This window comes from Somniosus microcephalus, chromosome 7 (genome assembly GCF_052327205.1).
Source record: "Somniosus microcephalus isolate GS21.2 chromosome 7, FLI_Smic_1.0, whole genome shotgun sequence".
Taxonomy (NCBI): Eukaryota; Metazoa; Chordata; class Chondrichthyes; order Squaliformes; family Somniosidae; genus Somniosus; species Somniosus microcephalus.
In genome coordinates this window covers 31,858,889-31,875,958 of record NC_140993.1, presented here as the reverse complement: position 1 = coordinate 31,875,958, position 17,070 = coordinate 31,858,889, and the positions used below count along the sequence as shown (strand labels likewise).

At 41.4% G+C, this 17,070-nt stretch overlaps 1 protein-coding gene across 2 annotated transcripts in view; it reads left to right on the top strand.

Annotated features, from left to right (window-relative positions):
• The window catches only part of LOC147114589 (vesicle-associated membrane protein-associated protein A-like), an 84,831-nt gene that overhangs the window by 1,100 nt on the left and 66,661 nt on the right, over positions 1–17,070 (top strand). The gene's annotated exons all lie outside the window — the stretch shown is intronic.

Here is a 17,070-nt window from a genome sequence, read left to right as displayed (position 1 = left end):
ATTAAGTAACACTTTCTTAGTACATCAACTCATTTCCCCACATAATATAGTTTTGCTTAATATGTCTACATATAAAGATTATTTTTGTCAGACCTTCTGTATGCTGAGTATTCTTGTTGGAAGAAATGCCAGGGAATTTAGATACTGGTTTAAATATTTTTATTCACTTCCCCCATTCTTTTATATTCTAAATATGTTAGATTTGTTAAGACAAAAAAATCAGGTGGCTTAAAAGTATGTTTTACTTAATTGAGTAAGCACTGCTAAAGCTAGATACAGTTTGTATTACAGACTCTGGAGGTTTTGAGAGGTCAGGGTAAAAATAGTCTTGTCAAATTTATTTTCAAGTCCTGATGCCAAAATTGGGCCATGGCTGATTGATGAGGAGAAACTCGGTACTCCACGATCTGTTTGGCTGTCTTAATAAGATATTGCCTTGGTGGTCACTTCGACTCTACACCATGGTACTGACTAGCTCCGCCCAAAGTGCCAACGAGGCTGTTGGAAATGCGACTGAGCTGCAATCTCTGCCCTTCGACACCAAGTGGATTATGTTTCTTAAGCTCACTAGCATAACATGATCTTGTCCATTTTTTTTTTGCTAGGCTTCATTCCAAAGAACTGATCTAATAAGTAAATGCTCTTGAGTTAATTGCTGATTTCAGATAAGATTTAAGTTTTGACTTTTAAAATGATGCTGCTAATTTGCAGACAAACATGCTATTATTGAAAATTGTTAAGGTAGTAAAGAAATTTCCTGGCGCCTCAAATAATAAATTTTAGCTAAGGAGAATAATCAGTATCAATATTAAAGATGATGGATAAAGACTGTAAAAGGGATTTGATAGATTTAAACTTGACTTTCCAATTGCTATTCAAGACCCAAAATGGTTTAGAAATGTTTTATCCTCCCTATTGGTAAGTACTTTGCATTGGCTTTCTGAAACTTACCTGCGGTATTACTGTGAAATTGTCCTGCCTTCAGCATGCTGTAGTTTGGGACTTGTATTTCCTATTTGTTAAAATGGAAGAGGAGTGCAGCTTTAAACAATGGAATTTAAATCTCAATTATATTTTGTTACACTGTTTCTGAGTGAAATTAACAGTTGTAGCACCTTTCCCATCCCTCCCAAAAATGTGCACGTACAACTTTGATTTGACCTTTGCCTCTGTAAAATGATGAGGAGCAGGAACCTTTCTCACGCCTCTTCTCCTGCCCTCATCAGGAGTGGAGCTTTTGATTATTCATGTCGCTGGAGTCTGGAATTGCTTTCCTAAACCCCTCTGCCTTGCTGTATATCTCCTTGCCTATCTCTGATCATACCTTTAGTCCCTCCTAATTTTTCTTCTAACTCCTGCTTGAATACTGTTCCTCTTGTCTTCTCTCCCTCACTTTCTGCCTAGCTGTGTGAATTGGCTTGGAATGTTTCACTATGTTCAAAACGCAATTTAAATTACTGTTACAGCCTTGTTTATTTTCCAACCTTTCTCCTGACCAAGGGATGCTGGGTGTAATTTTCCCTTCACTGCCGATGGAATCGGTGGTTAAGGGTACAGCATTTGTGGTGGGGTCTGAAGAAGTTGGCTTTGGTTTTACCAGTGCTTATTTGGAAGATATTGTGGCTCACCCAAGACTGGATGCCAGACAAGCAGTCTGATAGATTGTGGGGAGGTAAAACTGGGTGTTCTCATTGGGCCAGATGTTTGTTAGTTAGATTTTCCCCTGCACCCTTCAGCTCCAAACATTTGCTGAAAGTGCGAGCTGATAACGGCACAGCGAGGGAAACAGGGCATCTGGGACCCGAGTGAGAAGGGCAACCAACTGTGTATCTCCTGAACCAATCAGATTGAAGGATTGAGAAATAAACAGCGGAAGAACTGAGAAGGAGGTATAAATTAGAGTGGGTGAATTCAATGTCAAATCAGGTACAGAAAGATTGGATTAAGAGAGAGAAAGGAAAAGTTTAAACATTTTTATAAAATTGACATTTAAAAAATCTGCAACCACAAGTAATACCTGCAGGAATGAGAATCCTGTAATAGTTCAATTTCAGTGCAAGAGGTTTATTGGCAGTAATGAACAATGATCACATTTGTTAAAATGGTACTTGTGCTTGAAATTGACTTGACTTTCTGTGGCGCATTTAGTTTGTATCTTCGTGCAAATACAGCAACTTCATGACATTTGGTGCATGTCAGTGGTGAGGCAGACAGCCGTTTTCGCGGACTGGTGCAACTCTGGCTGCAACGTTTGGATATTTGCATTTAGCCGTGCCTCTGCTCGCTGCCTGAAGTTGCTGTACCATTTATTTATGTATAAATAGCGCTATTAGCCTCACTCTTATTGTACATGTGGAAGCTGACTCGATGTCTGGATAATGTAACTACAGGGCAGCAGATAAATGAGGAAGAGGTGGGGGTGGGGGGGGTGCCAAGGGTAGATCCTTGGCGGACCCCAAAGGTAGGAAGCAAAGCTAATGTTAGGAATTCTCCAGCTACATTCTGATGAGCAATAGTGGAATGCAGCAAGGTCAGTTCCTCTGTTGTCCAACTCGGTAGGAAAGTGTTGCAGGGGAATGGTGTGGTCAGCTGTGTCAGAGGCTGCTGAGAGGTTAAGGAGGGATAATACACTACGGTCACTGTCACGAAGGATGTCATTTGTGACTCTGATTAGGCCTGTTTTGTTGCAGTGGTAGGGACAGAAACCTGATTGGAGAAGTTCAAACATGGAGTTGCAGGAAAGAAGCCGACAACATTAGGGACTTTGCAGAGGAAAAGAAGCTTGGTGATAGGGTGGTGGTTTGTAATGACAGACGTGTTTCGGATTTTCTTTTGAGGGGTGTGATGGTGTTCGGTTTGAAAAGGAGAGGGAACCATTTACAATGTCAGCTAGCATGGGTACCAGGAAGGGAAGTTCGGTGGTCAGCAATTTAGTTGGATTGGGGTCAGAGGAGCAGGAGATTGGTCTTGTGGACAAAATGAGCTTGGTGAGAGCACGCCAGGAGACGGCAGAGAATCTCGAAAAAGACAAGCTCATAGCAGGGGAGGTTTGGCTTGATGGGTAAGGCAAAGGGTTGGGAGGAGAGGAAGCACGTGAGGTATCTGAATACATGGTCTTAATCTTGGTGACAAACGTCCATGAGCTCCCAGTACTTGGTGGTGAGGGGAGAGGGGTTTAAGGAGACAGGAGGTAGTGGAGGTTGATTCTTGAATTTTGACAAAGGTGTGTGGTGCTTGATGTGGTCCAGCCAGATGGCTAAACCAGTTATGCACCAGATGCACACAAGTCTGTGCCTCATGGACTTGGAACGAAGATGGGGAGCAGCTGCAATAGGAGAGACAAATACCTAATGGAGCCTTTTAATTACTGAACGAGCTTTGTTTGAAGTCACTTTTGTGATAACATTTACAATAGGGAATTGATCTTAAAGATTAGATGAATGTGAATTTAAGTTAATCACGATCAGCATTTATTACTATTTAACACAAGGAAATGCAGTAATTCCGCTTTCAGACATGTGTATGTGAACAAGCTAATTCGTCCTGAAATTAAACATCAACCTCCGATTGTTACACTCAACCTTTTTTTAAACCAGTTACAATTTGGTCACTGCACCTGTATTCAGCTGAAGATTTTTTAATATATTTATACACTTGGACGTGGGGAAAGAAAATAAATTATGGACAGCTTTGATTCTTGGTTTTAAATTCACGAAAGCTATCAAATAATCTGAAGCTGTTGTTGAATACTTGATCACCTAACACAAAACAGTAAGTTTTTTTCCCCAACAATTGTTTGGACATGAACTGGCCATGCATAGGGCAGACACTTTTTGAATCCTTTGTAACATTAATTAATGTGTATATATATTATATATATATTTATTTATATGTTTGTCTGTCTGTATGTCTGTCTGTCCACTATAGACTCAAAAGTTATAGAGCGTACCTACACATATGTTATATCAAAAGAAAGCTTATGATTAGGGGAGTCTCATAGGCATATTTACTTTTTGGTCAGACAAAAATTGTTCGGACAGTATACAAAAAACGTTCAAAAATGCGCTCATTAGCGGTTGACCAATCCTACCACTCATTAGCGTTGAGTGACGTGATGGTTGACCAATCCTACAGTTCAGTGACCTGATGGTTGACCAATCGGTGCGTCACGGGGGGCGTTTCATTCCGTGTGTGGGCGGGACCTAATCCTGCAGCCTCCCGAAACGTAGTCGCCATTTTTTTCACTGCTTTTACTCAACAGCGAGCGGGGCAGCTGCGGCGGCCCGCTGGAGCGGGAGGTGAGTTGGGCTCACTCGGGCCGGGCCAGGCCTGACACCCGCTCGGTCCGAGACACAAGAGCGGGGGAGTGGCAGTGGCCGGCTGTCAACCGCGCGGCCCTGTAAACTGCCGTTTCACAAAAAAGCCTAAGCAACGCCGGGCCCCCCCAGCTAGTAGCTGTATATTGCAGACCTCACCTCTCTATGGATTTCTCTGGCTGATGCACCAATCAAATTGCTCAAAATACTTTTGAATCAAAATTGACTGCCATTTTTCCCTTGGGTTGCTGACTTTGGGTTAAAAACCATAAATTAAAAAAATTACATTTCAGATAATGTGGTTAACCTAGCTTATTAAATTGTCTTGTGTTGGAGAAGCTTCATTAATGTTTCAGTTGGAGGTTTCAGCATGTCTCTCAAGTTCAGGGTTGGAGGTGATGTTTTTCTGGCGGCTGAAGGGAGTTTCATCTTGCTATGTAACCTGGATATATTTTTGCAAAAAAAAATGTTGAGGTATATTTGAGTACATATGTTAAAGAATATATAATAATGACCACGACCACTTATTACAATTTTCAGAGGAAAATTCAATTCAGTTGCAGAATTCTCTTTTTAGGCAGTCCCTCGGAACTGAGGATGATTTGCTTCCATGTTAAAAATGAGTTCGCAGGTGACTGATGAGTCCAATGCGGGACCTACAGTCTCTGTCACAGGTGGGGCAGACGGTGGTTGAAGGGTCGGGCGGGTGGGGTGCTTGGGTTGACGTGTGCTGCTTGCGCTTGGCTTCCGCTTGCTCCCGGCGAAGAGACTCGAGGTGTTTGGTGCCTTCCCGGATGCTTCTCCTCTACTTTGTGCGGTCTTGGGCCAGGGATTCCCAGGTGTCGGTGGGGATGTTGCAGAATACCATGTAGCAAACATGAAACCTGACTTGATCGGTCATCATAATCAGTGGCCTGATACATTGTGCTTTACATGGCACAGCACATCCTCTGACTAAGCAATGCCATGAAAGGTCCACTAGTATATAATTTGTTCTTTTGTGTCCATTACACAGTATCACAAATGCAAAGTATATGTCATACTTGCACTGAATTGGCTCAAATATATTTAAAACACAATAATTATAGCTGAGCAGGTCTTGGAGTAAGATAGGACAGTCATCTGCTGGTTTCTGCTAAACATTGGCCTCTCCCTCCCCCAGCAAAAGAAAGACTTGCATTTATATAGTGCCTTTCACGACCTCAGGATTTCCCAAAGCGCTTTACAACCATTGAAGTACTTTTTGAAGTGTAGTCACCATTGTAATGTACGAAACGTGGCAGCCAATTTGTGCACAGCAAGGTCAAAGGGGAGGAACTGTGCATTTACAAGGAGCTATCAATCAACCATTTGTCTTGCTCCATCTCGGGCAGAGTTGGGATTGCTGGTTTAGTTTTCTTTAATTCTCTGAGCAACCGCAATTAGCCTTCAATTGGCCGTAGAGTTTTTCTTTTGGAGCATTTCCTCAAAGGAACTAGTTGTGAACAAGTATAACATCAGTTGTCTGCTTTGATCCTGTTGTGGCCTTAAAAGAATAGGTTAAAACAACCGTGCCATCTTGGCTGTAGAAAACATTTAGCGAGGTAGTATTTTTATACTGATTAGGAAAATACTATCAGTGTAAAATCTCCCTCATTATGACATAGGAACAGGAGTAGGCCATTAAACTCCTCAAGCCTGTTCTGCCATTCAGTTACATCAGGCAGCGAGTTACATGAGCTACTGCTCCTGTCATTTTAAAACTAGTAATTATTTTGCCTGCGAGGGGGTTAAATTGGAAAAATTCATTAAAATGTGATTTATGACAACACTCTTCACAAAATGTAGACAAAGAGTAGAATATCAACAAAAAGTAGTAGTTAACAAATGTTCTTTGACAGCTTATGTAGAGGGTTGAAATGAAACAGGTAGTCAGAAAGGGATTTTGCCGGTTAACTGGTGTAAACTAGAATTTCATTTGCTGAATTTGAGACTGATTGGAAGCACTATATCTGGGCTTCCACTGGGATTTTACATGCAAATACCAAGCTGCTGGTGGAGTCTTAAATACTGAAAACGGTAATCCTGTTAATCACCTTCCAAAGTTCATATGCAGTGCAATGCTGTAGAGCACTTTTGATTAACTTGTGTTGGACTCTTTGGACTAATAGTCTATAGTTCACAGTGGTGCCGAGTATGAGCAAAGGATTTATTCATAAGTAATACATGGATACAACGTGCAGCATTGTGGAAGTGGCATAACTTCTGTAATCTAACACCAGACTTAACAGCTGATCTTCACAACTGATGTATTGAGTGTTTAAATGATTTGGCTTTAGTTAGAAGTTTGTGAAGGTTTGTCATTTTTTTGGCATGGGCAATAGATACTGTAATTGGACTGTTTCTAAAGATGGTGTTAGTCTGCTTGTAAAGCTTTAATCTAAATGTCTCCATTTTGTTCAATTTGAATTGACAAGTTTAGATTAAATAGCGGTTATGCAAGAGTTAGTTCCCAATGTTGTGAAATTTGCTGCCTTAATGTTGCAGGAGGATTTCGGAGCACCGGTAGGAACATTTAAAAAAAAACTGTGGTTGGTTCACAGTTTCTGGGTGCTGGATCTTTTTGTTGCTGAAAATCTTTATGCTGCACTTACCTTAAATTGCTAGTGCCATGGGCAGCAGTCCTTTCAACAGGTGACCTATCTATCTGCTTTGTCAGAGACAGCACAGCTCGTATAGAAATGTAAATAGTTGCTGTGGTGATGTGGCCTTTGGCCAGAAAAATGGCAGCTGGCTCAGTCAGCAGCTGCTTCATGTTGTATCAGCTCTTCTGCCTCAGAACAGTGGGGAACAAAACTTTGAGATGGTTTTTCTATGCCAGTGGTGGCACTGTTGCAAATGCAGCATGATTAATTCCACTGGCAAGAGTTAAGGATGCAAGTGCTGCTTTAATGGTTAAATGTGGCAATAAAATGAAGGGTTGACTCACGAACAGGAATAAAATCAACCTCAAGTGATACTTAAGTGGAAAATTTGTTTTGTCGGCTGCAGTATTGCATTTAGAGGCGACAGTGCCCCAGAATTAATTTTGCACGATAAAATGTGTTATTGGTGCTGTTCGTACTTTACTACATGTCCTCTCATAGTGTTGACTGATGTACTAGTAAGCTTAACTTGTATGGATCCAGTAATATTGGCTGCACACATTACATACTGTAGCTTCTTGGAAAACGCAGAGCATCACTGAGTATTTGCATGGTGTTTTGTGGTGTGATCTGAATTGGTGTATGGCTACAAGTTTGTAAGGACTTTGAAAAGTTAAATATAACCGGCAATCATCTTGATACAGATTTCTCTTGTTGCATGGAGGTGGAAGCAAAATCAAAGGTTGAGTTTTTGGAGTAGCTGTTTACTTTCACATAGAATGAATGCCTACTGAAAATTACAAAGGTAATGGCCCAGAAATTCAGGTCGGGAGCTTCCCGTGGGTGCAAGCCCCCGACCTGCACTTACCTTGCGCGCCGGCAGTTGAGCTGTAGGGCCCCGTGGAATTCCACTCCGGGGCCTGACCCAGCTGCCGGCGCGCTGTGCTTGCGTGTCCCAGGGGCGTAGTTAGTGCGATGCGTCCCCTGGGATCACGTGAGCCATGGTCAGCCAATCGGAGGAGGGAAAAGCCCATTCATAAGATTGACAGGTAGACCTGTCAAAACTTATAAATACTACGGGCCCAAAATAGCAGTAAACCTTCAAATAATTTTTTTTTTAAATCACACTTTTTAAATAAACTATTTTAAACATTAAATTTTTGAAAAAATAATTTTATATTATAATGGGGCTAAAAATAAACTTACCTTGCTTTCAAGTATTTAAAAATAATAAACCTGTGGAAAAAATGTTTTAATTTTAATTAATTGACCACTTACCTTGCAAAAAGCAGGCCTTACGCCTGCTTTTTAAATGTGTAAGTCCTGCAGGTTTACCCTCCCGGGAAAACCTGTTTTTAAAAAAAAACTGAAGTTCAATGCGCACGCGCAGCCTCCCCTGCGCGCGCATTCGACCTCTGAACCTCTTCCTTCAGAGGATCGGAAGTGCCGGTTTCCCACGCATGCGCAGTGCATGCAGGAAACCGGCAATTCCATTCGGCCTACGGGTGAGGACCCCGTGCGTACTCGCCCGGGGAGAGCCGAATTTCTGGGCCATTGAGTTCAGCTTACATCATGGACTGTCAAAGTGAAGTGAGAGTACTTCTAAGCAATAATCCTGAAGGTGTTACTGTCTTGCAATGCATTGGTTATTTTGTCAAATATTTGTTATGAGGGCATTTTTGCTCTTGCTCATTTTTGCTGATGGATATTGGCCACATTGCTCCATGTGCATCACATGAATGGATGAGTGATTGTGACATAATCCGAGTTTGTGATGGTCCACAGTTGATGAATTGTATTGGAGATGTTGAGAGTAGGGCTATGTAGAGTATTGTTACCAATATGCTACATGAATCATCACACTTAAATCAGTATGTTTGACCTTTGTACCAGTATGTATCTTGAGTGGTATTAATTCATGATCCCACTTCTATCACCATCGATTATTGGCCTGTAACGATCAGTTCTTCACCATTGTGTTACAAGGAGTCTATAGCACAGAAACAGGCCATTTGACCCAACTTGTCTATGCCGCCGTTTATGCGCCACACGAACCTCCTCCCACCCCTCTTCATCTAACCCTATCAGCATATCCTTCTTCCTTTCTCCCTCGTGTGCTTATCTAGCATCCCCTTAATTGCACCTATGGTATTTGCCTCAACGGCTCCTTGTGGTAATGTGTTCCACTTTATTGCCACTCTTGGGGTAAAGATTTTTGTGCTGAATTCTGTATTGGATTTATCAGTGACTACCTTGCATTTATGATGTCTAGTTTTGGACTCCCCCATAAATGGAAACATTTTCTCTATGTCTACCCAATCAAACCCTTCCATTATCTTCACGACCCATCGGGTCACTCTTCAGCCTTCTCTCTCCTGCTGTTCAGCCTTTCCTGATGAGTCCACTCAGTTCTGGTATCATCCTTGAGAATATTTTTTTGCACCTTTTGCCAATGCCTTGATATCCTTTTTCTAATACGGAGACCAGACCTGCGCACAGTACTTCAGAAGTGTAGTCTAGCCAAGGTTCTATACAAGTTTAACATAACTTCTCTACTTTTCAATTCTATCCCTCGAGAAATGAACCCCCAGTGCTTGTTTTTTTTTATATGCCTTATTAACTTACTTTTAGTGATTTGTGTATCTGTACCCCTAGATCCATTTGCTCCTCTACCCCATTTAGACTCTTTTCAGGACAAACATCTTTACCCAAAGAGTGGCAAGAATAAGTCTCCTGATTCTTCCTACCAAAATGCACCACCTCATACTTATCTATATTGAAATTAATTTGCCAATTATATGCTCTTTCTGCAAGTCTTCCTGTATTTTGTCTCAATCTTCCCTTGTATTAACTGCACCCCACAATTTGGGGTTGTTTGCAAATTGCACTTCACTGTCCAGCACCGATCTCTGTGGAACACAACATAAGAGATAGGAGCAGGAGTAGGCCAATCGGCCCCTCGAGCCTGCTCCGCCATTCAATAAGATCATGGCTGATCTGATCCTAACCTCAAATCTACTATCACTCTACATCCCTCCCGAACCCATGTGATCTCCTGGGAGAGGCGAAAAACCAGATAAAAACCCAAAGGCCAATTTGGGAGAAAAAAATCTGGGAAATTCCTCTCCGACCCATCTAGGCGATCGAAACTCGTCCAGGAGATCACTGTCCCTATATTTTCTACAGTACTTACCTTCTGTGAAAGGTGATCTCCACCCCAGCCAGGAACAGGAATAGAACCATCTCCTGAAATCTAACATAATTAGAACACAAGTAGGAGCAGAACCAGGCTACACGGCCCCTGGGCCCGCACCGTTACCCACAGGGCCATGACCGTTCCGAACATAGACTCATGTCCAATTTCCTGCCCACTCCCCGTAACCCCTAATTCCCTTTACTTCTAAGAAACTGTCTATTTCTGTTTTAAATTTATTTAATGATGTAGCTTCCACAGCTTTCTGGGGCAGCAAATTCCACAGACCTACTACCCTCTGAGTGAAGAAGTTTCTCCTCATCTCAGTTTTGAAAGAGCAGCCCCTTATTCTAAGATTATGCCCCCTAGTTCTAGTTTCACCCATCATTGGGAACATCCTCACCACATCCACCCGATCAAGCCCCTTCACAATCTTATATGTTTCAGTAAGATCGCCTTTCATTCTTCTGAACTCCAATGAGTAGAGTCCCAATCTACTCAACCTCTCCTCATATGCCCATCCCCTCATCCCCAGGATTAACCGAGTGAACCTTCTTTGTACTGACTCGAGAGCAAGTATGTCTTTTCTTAAGTATGGACACCAAAACTGTATGCAGTATTCCAGGTGCGGTCTCACCAATACCTTTTGCCAGTCTGAGTAACTACCCTTAAGCCTACTCTGTTTTCTGTTTGTAGCCAGCTTGCTATCCATTTTGCTACCTATTCCCTGACCAGAGCCATCTTAAATAGGACGATGGGTTGGAAAGCAGTGTGGCAGGCTGCCCGTGCTCTGTCTGCTAGTAAGATGGGGGGAGGGTTCTAAAAAAGAAATGAAACAAGCCTAAATATAAATGAAATGGCAAAGTAGAGCATAGGACAGACTAAACTAAGGGAGGACATAAATGGGCAGGGAATAAATAGTTATAGAACAGGAGTGTTAAAAAGATGGTTAAAAATAAAGTGAGAGGAACTGTTATTAGGTTATGAGTTAAACTGCCTGTATGGCAATGCATATAGTGTCCGTAATAAAACAGGGGAACTGGAGGCAATAATATGTTGCGAGGAACCAGATATAGTGGGTATTACTGAGATATGGCTACAGAAAAATCAGGACTGGGAATCAAACATTCTAAGATATTTAGAAAAGATAGATAGAGAGGGGAAAGGGGGAGGTGGAGTAGCTGTACTTATTAGGGATAACAATGGCAGTAGAAAAAAATGATTCAGCTATCAGTAAGATGGAAATAGAATCCATGTGGATCGAGATAAAAGATAATAAAGGATCAATCATACTAATGGTGGTAGTCTACAGACCACCTAATAGTGGAAAGGTGGCGGAGGAAGGAATATGCAAACAAATTGGGGAAATTAGTAAAAAATGTAGAAGAATAATCGTTGGGGATTTCAGCTACCTCAAAATTAATAGGTAAAGGGGATGTGTAATCCGTCCGGAGCAGGGGATTTATCTTCTTTCAGTTCCTACAATGTGTACAGGACTGCTATCTAACCAATATGTAAGCAGCCCGACAAGGGAGGATTCGCTACTGGATCTAGTAGTGGGAAATGAACCAGAGCCGATAAGAGAAGTAAAAGTAGGCAAGCATCGAGGCAATGGTGACGGTAATGCAATATGCTTTAAGATAATAATTGAGAAAGACATAAATATGATAGACCATGGTTGGAGAAAAGCTGATCTTGAAAAGAACTTGGGAAAAATAAAATGGAGAATAATATTGGCAAACAATGGTGTAGAATAGCAATCAGAAACATTTAAAACGGTATTCAACAGAGTCCAGGAAAAATATATTCTGCTAAAAAACAAGAACAAACTAAACACTAATGAGACACCATGGATGAATAAAGACATAAGAAAAAATTTGAGGGTAAGGAAAGAGGCATACTAAGTACATGGGCAGCAGGGGAGAGCATGACAAGGGAGAATACGAAGAGATTAGGAGAGAAGTTTTTAAAAAAAACAATTAGAAAGGCAAAGAGGAGCTAGGAAATTAAATTATCAAGGAACATAAAATAGTAAAATATTCTACAGGCGCATAAATTAAAAAAAAAAAAGGAAAGTCGGGATGGGAATAGGGCTACTGAGGGATGGACAGGATAAAATCACAGGCAGTGATAGCAAAATGGAAGAAATATTAAATAATTACATTGCTTCAGTATTTACCAGGGAGACAGATTGGGTTGCAAAATTCCAGGAATTTTTAAGAGGAAACTTTCCATGGGAATTTTTAGGAATTTATGGGAATTTTGAGTTTTTTTGCACACTGATGGTTTTTGTCTCTGACCCTTATTATCTTTGTCATCAAAATAGACATACTGTTCCATACAAATAAAAACAGGCTTTCAAAACTTTATTTAGGTTATAACTGCAACACAGTCTGCCATCTCTATCATTTCTTTGAGCTTTCCTTGGGCTCTGTTATACTCAGCCTCCAGCAAATAAGTAGACAAATCATGTCTGGTGGGAGGACAGTATGCAGGGTGAATAACATTGAAAAATCTTTTCCAGTACACATTGGCTGTGAGCATGAGGGGTGAGCCTGTTGCATATACAGCTCGAGCAAGGCACTCCTCTACATTCTTCTGGCTATGGTTATCCATTGGATCAAAGAACCTTCCAAGTGGGCCAGGAGTCGCTGCTGATAAGGAGCCTGATGCTGAATGTGAAGCATCATCTTCTTGAATGGAAGCAGAGGAACTCTGGGCTGACTGCTGTGAGCTTTGAGTGAAGTTGTTGCATTTGGATAAATGCTGCTGCATCTTTGTGGCATTCTTTACATATGGCTTTGTACAGTGTTTGCACATGTACACAGTCTTTCCATCTTTAATGCCTGGAGTAAAATGCTTCCAAACATCCGACGGTAAACGTGGCATTGTTCTATGCAGTGAAATAAAGGGCATTTGTCGCTGTGTCGAACTGTGGTCGATCAGCACGATTGCAACAGGGTGAGTAAATTTTTCCTGATACTCCCTGTGATGCAAGCATGACCTGTACGCACACGACGCTACATCACCAATAGAGGGAGCTAATCACTCATCCAACCAATCAGGACACATTTGTTCACAGTCACACACAAAACTTGTAATTATTAAAACAAGCCAAGTAAGAAGATAAACATATATTGATTAAGAAATTCCTTAATAATTAAGATTCCATCTCTGTTAGTAATTTTAAGAGAGGACCTGTGGGAAAAAAAATGAAAGAAATACAAAAAAAAACAATATTATGCTAGCATGTGCTTTTTTGGGCAAAATTCCCAAACTAAACTTCCCGTGGAAAATTTCCAGAAATTTACTGGAAACTTTCCACCCCATCGCAACCCTAGAGACAGATTAGGTGGAAATGACATCAGAAGATGAGATTAAAAACTATATAACTGCATTAAAAATAAAAGAATAGAAATATTAAATACAAATCAAACTGAGGATAAATCCCCATCTCCGGATGGATTACATCTGTGGGTTTTAAAAGAATCCAGAAGATAGCAGCAAAACTATGACACCTATTTAATTAATTAGAAAATAGTGGCAGAGGACTGGTGGATAGCTGGCGCAGTATCTGTATTTTAGAAGTGAGTTAGAACATGTTCAGGGGTGTATAGATAAGCTTAACATCGGTGGTAGGAAAAATAATGGAATCCCTACTAAAGGAGAAAATAGAAAAACATCTAGAAACCAGAAATATAATAATGAATAGTCAGCATAAATTTCAAAAGGGAAAGTCTTGCTTGACCAACCTCATTGAATTCTTTGAGGAGGTAACCGAGAGTAGACAAGGGTAATGCAGTAGATGTCATTTATCTAGATTTCCAAAAGGCCTTCGATAAGGTGCCACAAAATAGATTAATGAATAAGGTGAGCACATGCCGAGTCAGGGAAGAAGTAGCAGAATGGATAACTAGCTGGCTTCAAGACAGAAGACAGAGTCGGGATAAAGGGTAGCTATTCAGAGTGGCAGAAGGTAGGAAGTGGGGTCCCACAAGGATAGTGCTGGGATCACTGTTCACAATTTGTATTAACGATTTAGACTTTGAAATCAAAAACGCAATTTGTAAATTTGCTGGATTACATCAAATTAGGAGAAATAGTCAATAATGAGGAGGGCTGCAACAAATGACTGTTCAGCCTGCTTGATGACATCGCTGCTGCTGGACACTAGAAATACCCTATAGGTGATGCCAGAATGAAATTAATGTCGGGAAAGGTGAAATCCACGCCGCACAGATCGCTAGATCTTGGGCAGCTTTCTTCGAGGTCAGCGGTGAGCGTCGTCACTTTCGCATTCTAAATCCGGGCCCTGGTTATTCCATGCTTATTTGGTGTGTTTACTTGCTTTGTCCAACACATCACATGTAACTTGTTCTGATCTTACTGGTGCCAATAATTTTCTGGAGTAGTTCCTCTGAGTCACTGCTGAACCCAGCTCCCTGCGAGGTCCCAGATCGACTTCAGGGTGGAACATCAACAACAGCGGGAAATTTCCACATTCAGAACCTTGATGTTCATCAACATCACAGCAAGAACACCATTTCAAATGCCAATTGTATCTGTTGTTTTATCTCTCCCTCGCTTACACTCACTGTTGTGTAGTTTAAAATGCTGTCTCCATTTCTGAATGGACCAAATCTATAATTGTATTGCTTGGTGGTTTGTGCAGGTTAGGTAGACATCATATAAATATTGCATACATCCACCTTGTTACTGAAATCCCGGTTGCTGAAATCCCGGTGACAATACTGATGACTTGTATATCAAAATAAAACCTGTGGCTGGAAGAATTTTCATATCTGTATGAGCAGCGTTTTAGCCTGGGTTTATGCAAATTTCAACTTTGGCCCTTTTTAAAAAAAAAACACTAATACTAGGGAACCAATTTGAGGAAATAAATTGAAAATTGATATAGCAATCTGCTGTGCAATCTTTTGTCAGTACACGAATTGGACATTTATACCAATTTAACTTTTAATGTGTAAGTGGTCAGGTTTAGGATGACTTCAATAGGTCTGTCTAGACTATATAATGCTTAAAATTATAGATCAGTTACATGCTATTGGATGAGCACTTAAACCAGCTTGCATGTCTGCTTCTGCTAGTGGACAACAGTAATGTTGAACAGCATGGAATCCTGGCCAATACTTTGCCAAGAAAGATGCTCTTCCAGTGCACCTTTTCTCATGGGCCAAAACTATCCACCCATTGACCAGGGGTTTCTCGCACACAGAAATACTGCAAGCAACAAAAAGTTAAAAGATCAATTATTAAGATGTCAAGTACAGGCAAATGACAAATGAGGGAAACAGTGGTGGAGGCTATGGATAAAGCGTGCAGCACAGCTCCTAATTAATTTAGTGCCGAAGTTGTCTGAAACAGTAGCTTGAACCAAAGACAAGAACATGGATTAGCTTTCTCTTCCTGAAAGTAGATTAACTGTGGTAACTAGCCATCAACATTTAAAGATTAGAAAGCCTTTTTCATTTTTGTTTTGGAAATATGTTACAAAATTATTCATTCATAAATGTTAATACAAAAGCAAAATACTGCGGATGCTGGAAATCTGAAATAAAAACAGAAAATGCTGGAAATACTCAGCAGGTCAGGCAGCATCTGTGGAAAGAGAAACAGAGTTAACGTTTCAGGTCGATGATCCTTCGTTGGAAAAAGTTGGACATGCAACCAGTTTTTAAGCAAGTGCAAGGAGAGGGGGGAGGGGAGGAAAGAACAAAAGGGAAGGTCTGTGATAGGATGGAAGGCAGGAGAGATTAAGAGATGGTGCAAGGCAAAAGGAGATGGTAATGGGACAAGTTAAGAAACAAAAGATGACTAGATGAAGTGTAAATGGCAATGGTAGGATTATCAACAGCTGCCATGTGAGAGAGACAACAAAAAAGATAGGGGCAGAGGTTATGGTCTAAAATTGTGGAACTCGATGTTGAGTCCAGAAGGCTATAAAGTGCCTAATCGAAAGATAAGGTGCTGTTCCTCGAGCTTACGTTGAGCTTCATTGGAACAGTGTAAGAGGCCGAGGATGGAGAAGTCAGTGTGGGAGTGGAGCAGTGAATTAAAGTGACAGGCAACCAGAAGCTCAGGGTCACCCCTACGGACTGAATGGAGGTGTTCCGCAAAGCAGTCGCCCAATCTGCGTTTGGTCTCCCCAGTGTAGAGAAGACCACATCGTGAGCAGCGAATACAGTGTACTAAATTGCAAGAAGTACAAGTAAATCGCTGTTTCACTTGGAAGGAGTGTTTGGGGCCCTGGACAGTGGGAAGGGAGGAGGTAAAAGGGCATGTGTTGCATCTCCTCATAATCATAATCAACTTTATTGTCATTGTTAGTGCACAAGTGCAGTACAACGAAATGTAGGCTTGCAGCTCCCGAGAGTGTACGTTTAGATTAAGACATTTAAACATTCAACATACATTTGGCTTGTAATACATTAACATAAACATAACCATAATAAAGTGCATCGGCAGATGTGCAGGCTTTAGAGTTTATTTGTGGAGTTCAGTAGGATGACAGTCCAAAGATGTGCAGGTTAGGTTGATTGGCTATGATAAATTGACCCTTAGTGTTAGGGGGATTAAATACGTGGGGTTACGGGGATAGGGTGGGATATGTGTTGGTGTAGGGGTTACGGGGATCGGGTGGGATATGCGTCGGTGCAGGCTTGATGGGCCGAAATGGCCTCTATCTGCACTGTTGTGATTCTGTGATTCTGTGACAGCCCTGGGAAAGAAGCTGTTCCTAAATCTGGTCGTACGGGTGCGAATGCATCTGTAGCGTCTCCCAGATGGCAGGAGAGCAAACAGACTGTGGCTGGGGTGGGTAGGGTCTTTGATGATGGTCCGTGACCTCCGTAAACAGCGTTTCTGGTATATGTGCTCTATGGTCGGTAGCCGGGTGCCGGTAATGTGTTGGGCAGTT